Here is a 6,468-nt window from a genome sequence, read left to right as displayed (position 1 = left end):
CCTACTGTGTCACCTCTTGGGCTATTCCTCTGTAAATGCACACAGTCCTGACTCCCCCTTCCTCTTGGGCCTCTCCAAAGAGCACAGGGACAGTATGTCTGGCCTGGAACGGCACCGCGTGCCTCATGCACTCTCTCACCCGCACACTCGCTCCAGGAGCCCCAGGAGGGCTGGGAGGTGGGAGTCTAGGTGGAGAAATTAAGGGGCGGCTGTAAGTGGTGAAAAGACTCCTTCTCCCTCACTTAATGGGTGACAAAGCTCCACTTAAAGGACCACGTTCTTTCCTTGGGGCGGGGGGTTACCTGAGGAGCTCAGTTGCTCCCTCTACCTGTGACAGGCCCCCTCCCCTCCCTGGGCCTGGCTCGGCTGACGCCCAGCAATTTAAAGCGACAGCTCATAGTTCTCGGGTGACCTAATCTTTAGTGCCTGGCGGGCCCCAGCGCACTTACTGCCGAGGGGGCAATTTAAAGGGGCGGGACCCTAACCACCACCACCACTACCCCTCACCACCCCACCCCGCCTCACAGGAAACATCCAGAAGCATCTTATTAAAGAAGCAATAGTAGCTCTTTAAAAAAAAAAAAAAATTTTTTTTTTTTTAATTTCTGGTTGCCTTAGGGTGTGGTGAATTTTGAAGTGCCTTACCACAGGAGTGTGGTACCATCCTTCTGCCCATCGGGCTTGCTGTCCAACATTCCTGTTATTTCCAAGTCCTGCTGCTTTCTACCTGGAGCTTGCGGAAATGATGGAATCTGGCATAGATCTCAACTGAATCTTGCAGAACAGAAGGGCACTCAGTTCTTCACACACCCTGATTTCTATCAGGCTGGGTTTGATTTATGGGACAAAGACTCAATTCTGGGTTAGTGCTGAGAGACCGATATATACAGAGAGGCAGCAGGACCTGGTGGTTAGAAACATCAACTTAGCAATCAATCTGCTTTGGTTCAAGTTCTTACCCCACCTTTTATTAACTGTGAACACAGGCACATTGTTTAACTCTCCTTTACCTCAAGGTCCTCATGGGGGAAAAGAAGATGGTGGTAAGTTAGTACCTAACTCAAATTTGTTGTGAAGATTAAATTAGTTCATGTAAGCAGATTGCCTAGTACAGGTGCTTCACGCTGCATTATGACAACTCAGACTTTTGTGCCAAGGGCTGGTCTGAAAAGACCCCTTTTAGTCCACACGAAGACGAGTTCCATGGGTCTGTTCTACCAGCAGATTGAAGGCCACACTCCTATTTTCTTGGCCTGTTTCCAACCTTTCTACCTGACTCCTTCCTCAGGAAACCTGATTTATACAGTGTCCCACTTTGTCCCCAAATGAGGAGCTTCTCAGTTCCCCATCGGTATGGGAGATGGGGCCTCCAGCCCCAGAGGTGTCCTTCCTCCCTGCCAGGCAGCGCTAGCGTGCCCCCAAAACTTCAGGGTAGGCAGGGGGAGCCCATTTACCCCTTCCCCAAGGACTTGGAGAAGAACAGCGCCTTGAGGCTGTGGCAGTAGCAGGATGAGAAAGTGCCCCCCCCCACAGGAGTGGGGAACCTCCCCTCACTTGTGGCCTCTATTTTTAGTGCTTCCCCAGGCTCTAGCTGGAGAAACCGTTTAGTCATCAGGGTGTTTATTTTCCGGCTGTTTCCGACGTCGGGAAAGCAGAATGTTGAGACTGGAGAGATCCAGGGCTGCTGGAAAAGACTTCTTAGGAACAGGCATGGGAACACAGCCTTCGGACCATCAGGTCCCACACCACAGAGGGGGGGACATCCAGAATGGGCAGGGGGCACCCAGGTCCCCAAGAGACCAAGACAGCTAAGTTCTCAACCTGCCTCCAGTTTGGAGGCTCTCCAAGGCAGAGAACCCTCTGGCCCCCGCTCCACTTGGAGGATTCTCTCCAAAACATAAGCAGCTCCGGAACAAATTCTTTCCCAGGACTGATTCCCAGAAACCCCCTCCCCAACCTCCACTGGATCTGCCTGGGTGAGCCTCCCGCCAAGCACAGCTCCAGCCAATCTCCAGCCTGAGGCAGGCCTGCCAGGGCTTTGATTGGCTGGCTGGTCCTCCCAGTCTTGGAATGTTGGGTCCTTAACAAAGGAATGAGGAAGGAAGGTGAGTCACCTGGGGAGGGTATTAAAGGGCCAGCAGCCTGAGGGACAAGGGAAGAGAGGCAAGAGTTGGAGTGATGGAATGTCCCACACCCTGAGATGCTGACAGGGTAATTCAAAGAGAACATAGTAGGAAATGCTGATGCTACAAGTGGGACAGCATTTAGACTATAGGAAAACCTTCATGAGAGAAGATATAATAATAAACATGAAGTCTTGATTTCCATGGTGGAGGGAGTAATGCTGCTGGAAGTTAGATGGAAATAAGAACTTCCTTAAAGTGATTACACAATCTTTTTGGGTTTTTTTAATATCGTTTTAGACATTGATGGACCTTTGTTTTGTTCATCTATTTATACGTGGTGCTGAGAATCAAACCCAGTGCCTAACACATGCTAGGCAAGCGCTCTACCACTCAGCCCCAGCCCCAGCTCCCAGTCTTTTTCTTCTGGCCCTTGACTTCCCATCCCAGAATCCTCTGGGTAGAAAAGGACTGACTGCGCTCAGATGCTGGGGGCTCATTTTTCCTCCCTCACCTCTGACTGACTACCTATTTTTTTTTCTAGAGAAAAGTCACCTAATTAGGGGCCCAAAACCGCAGTACAGTCCCCTAGAAGTCAGACACTAGGAGGCTCACCAAAGTCCTACAAAGAACACGCTGTATAAACTCCTTTCTACAGTATCATCTTCCTAAGTTGAATGGCAAAGAGAAATCTACAATCCTTTTATTCACCCTTTCTCATGCTTCCCTAATCGGACTTCATTTGGAAAGGGTCTTCCGCATCCTCTTCTCCTTCAGGGCTGTGTCTCTATCTGCCTGTTGTTCCGTAACACAGGGAAGCCATTAATGCCAATCCAAGCTCTAACCCCTCTGGCTGCCTGGCTGGTCTCATCTTCCCCATGGCCATCTGGACAATCTCCAACTCGCCATCTCCATCGACCTCATCTCTCCTATTCGGCTGATCATTCTTTGTTTTTTGGGTGATCGTAGCAAAGGCCCCCCCATCTCTCCCACGTGACACCTTGCTTGCAAAGGGAAGGACTCTCAGCAGATAGTTCGGTGCATATACTCTCTGCGTGGACTTGTAGCATCCCATGTCTGCTTGGAGAGTGCTCTCTACCCTGTGGGTCTCTCTCTTCAGTACACACCACAGCCTGATGACATTTTTGGCTTCCAATTTACACTTCTGACCAGATCCTGAGCTCCTTGAAGGCAGGACACTCAACTTTGGGTGTTCAGGGCTTGGCTGGGATAATGTAGAATGCGTGTTCAGCAAATGTGTGACATGAATCTGTATGGATGAGCCTGTAGCTCTGTGCCTGAGTTAAGATTGTCCAACTTTACTGAACATCTCTATTTGTCTATTGACAACTGTGCCAGCCCAGGGATGGGGATCTGGTCAGGGCTCCCTGTAAGTTCCACTTCAGGTCACAGTTGGGGGAAGGGAAGGCAAAGTCACTCAGAGAGCTGTCCAAGGCTGTACTGGCAGAGCAGTGTCCCAAGCTCAGTGCCAGGGCGCCTAGGGCCAGACCTGGGGCAAAGGGCAGAGGCCCCACCCTGGAGCTGAAGGGGGCAGGGAAGGGGTGCCAAAGCCGGGTCTCGGTCAGTGCATCCCCCCACATGAGCTCCCTGCCCGCGGCTGGGCAGGATGTGGTGGCAGCTGCAGGAGGGTGGGCAGGATGTGGGGGTGGGGGCAGCTGAAACGCAGTCTGACAGTCGTCTCCCCAGCTCCTCCCTCCTTCTCTCTTGCCCCCCCATCCGCCCCCTCCTGGTCACGTGCTCCCAGCCTGGGCACCGGCGGACTATTTCCCCCTTCCCGCGGAAGGACATAATTGATATCGTAAACTCAAGTCGTCACAGACTTCAGCTGTACCACGCCTTTTTCTTGCCTCATAGCTCTGGACCGAAAGTTTGCGGAACACTCATTTCTTTAAAGCCCCCATCACTAATCCTGGAGTGGCCCCTTTAAATGCAAATGAACCGCCCTCTCTTTCGTCTCCCCCCCACCCCCATCCTAACTTCGCTCCTCGTGCCCAGACTCCACCAGCTGCCATTGACGTCACGCGTGCGTCAGCGTCGCCAGCCCAACCAGACGGCACGTGGGGGGAACAAGGTAGTCTTAAAGGGCCACCGGCCTGCAAAGTTACTGCTATGAAATTTGGCCTTGGAAAGGAGGAATGAAATGGGATGTGGGGAAATATATTGGAGTAGGAGGAAATTTAGGGTAGACTTTAGGAAGTACTTCCCACAGTAGGAGGGTGGGGTTTGTTCTGTGTGTGTTGGGTATTGAACCTGGGCCTTCTGCAGGCTAAACCTTTTTCTACCACTGAGCTACATCCACAGCCCCAGGAGAGTGTATTCCCAGCCAGCTCTTTCCTTTAGATTCTCCAAAAGATTGGGTATTTATTTGCACTTGGAAAAGAAACCCAGAAGCAAGGGGAGCAGAATAACTTTGAAGGTAAAGGAAGCTTGGCTTTAAGACTCTTGATTTCAGTTTTTTACCTGTCCAGCTCTGCATATCCCCCCAAGTACAAAGAGTTTGTTTTCTTCTGTCCCCAGCACTAAGAACAGAGCACATAGTAGGTATTCACTTTAAGTGTTTGTAGAATGAGTTAATTAATCCTTTGAGTCCAGTGCAAAGCCAGGCTTCCCCTGATTGCCCACCCAGCAGAGAGTAACACACACATACACTCAGCTAAAGACAGTCTCACTGTTGTGAACATTTACTGCATTTAATGAACCCGTCTTTTCTTCAAGCCGTAGAGACCACCCAGGGCAGTGGTTAACAGCACAGAACTTGGAATCATATAAATTTGGGTTTCAACTCCATTTATATAGTTTACTAGTTGAGTGACTTTGGATCCACCTCCACATCTTATAATAATTGATGTGTGGGGCCAGTGTTACCTAGATCATAGACTTGTTGTAAACATTAAATAGAACACTTTCTGTGAAGTTCTTGTGGGGCACCTATTGCATAGCAAGCACTCAGGAAATGGTGAGAATAGGTTTTAAGAAGGCCATCTCCCACCAGGGAGAGTGATGCACCCCTGCAATCCCAGCAACTCAAGAGGCTGAAGCAGAAAGATCACAAGTCAGGCCAGCCTCAGCAACTTAGCCGGTGTCTAAGCAACTTAGAAGAAGATTCTGTCTCAAAATTAAAAGCCCCCCTGCCCCCACTGGGCATGGAGGCTGTTTTTAAGCACCCCTGTGCTCAATCCCCAGCACCAAAAAAAAAAAACCAGAAGGTGATCTCTCCCACTGAACTGTGTGATTTTTGAGAGCAAGGCCATGCCATACTAATTTATTCCAGCACCAAGCACAATGTGGGGCTTATAAGTGGTGCTCTAAAACATTTATTTTCTCATACTGGGAATTGAATCCAGAGACACGCCACTTCTGAGCTACATCCCCAACCTTTTTAAATATTTTTGAGACACGGGGTTTTGCTAAATTGCTCAAGCTGGCCTCGTGATTCCCTGCCTCAGCCTCCTGGTAATAGGGATTACAGGTGTGATTCACCCCTAAAACTTTTGTTGCATGAATAAAATGAATGAATGAACTATATCAGTATTTCCTGAAATCTGACCTCCAAACCCACCCCATGATATTGTTACCCAAAGGGAGAAAACATGACAGATTTCTTTCTTCCCTCTCCCATGACCCCTCTGTGTCTAGGTTTTAAAGGAATTTCAAGGTAGGAATAAGATAAATGTCTGCAGTTGAATAAAAGTAATGGCTAGGAGCAGTGGTGCAAGCCTATAATCCCAGCTACTTGGGAGGCTGAGGCAGGAGGATTGCAAGTTTAAGGCTAGCCTGGGCAACTCAGCAAGATACTATCTTAAAATAAAAAATAAAAGGGCTGGAGATGTGGCTCAGAGGTTAAGCGCCCCTGGGTTCAAAAGAATCCAGTACCCAAAAGAAAAAAAATAAAAGTACTGAAGCCGCGCGTGGTGGCGCACACCTGTAATCCCAGCACCTCTGGAGGCTGAGACAGGAGGATTGTAAGTTCAAAGCCAGCCTCAGCAACAGTGAGGCACTAAGCAACTCAGTGAGACCCTGTCTCTAAATAAATACAAAATAGGGCTGGGGATGTGGCTTAGTGGCCAAGTGCCCCTGAGTTCAATCCCTGGTACCAAAAATAAAATAATATAAATAAAAGTATTGGAGAACCAGCAGCAAGTAAGACCTGGCGGGCAGAGGAGTGCTCACCTCTCCCTGTTCCAGCACAGCTTCTGAAACCTGTCCCTGGAAACCCTCGCTGGGCTTCTGCTAGGGACAGGACACTGTTGCCCAGATACTAACCCACCTTTGGCCTTTTCTTCTCTGGAGCCCTACCCAACCTTCCCCCACGCCCCAGCCAATT

This window comes from Marmota marmota, unplaced genomic scaffold (assembly GCF_001458135.2).
Source record: "Marmota marmota marmota unplaced genomic scaffold, marMar, whole genome shotgun sequence".
Classification (NCBI taxonomy): Eukaryota; Metazoa; Chordata; class Mammalia; order Rodentia; family Sciuridae; genus Marmota; species Marmota marmota.
The sequence above is the reverse complement of the archived record's forward strand: the minus strand, read 5'-3'. Positions refer to the sequence as shown.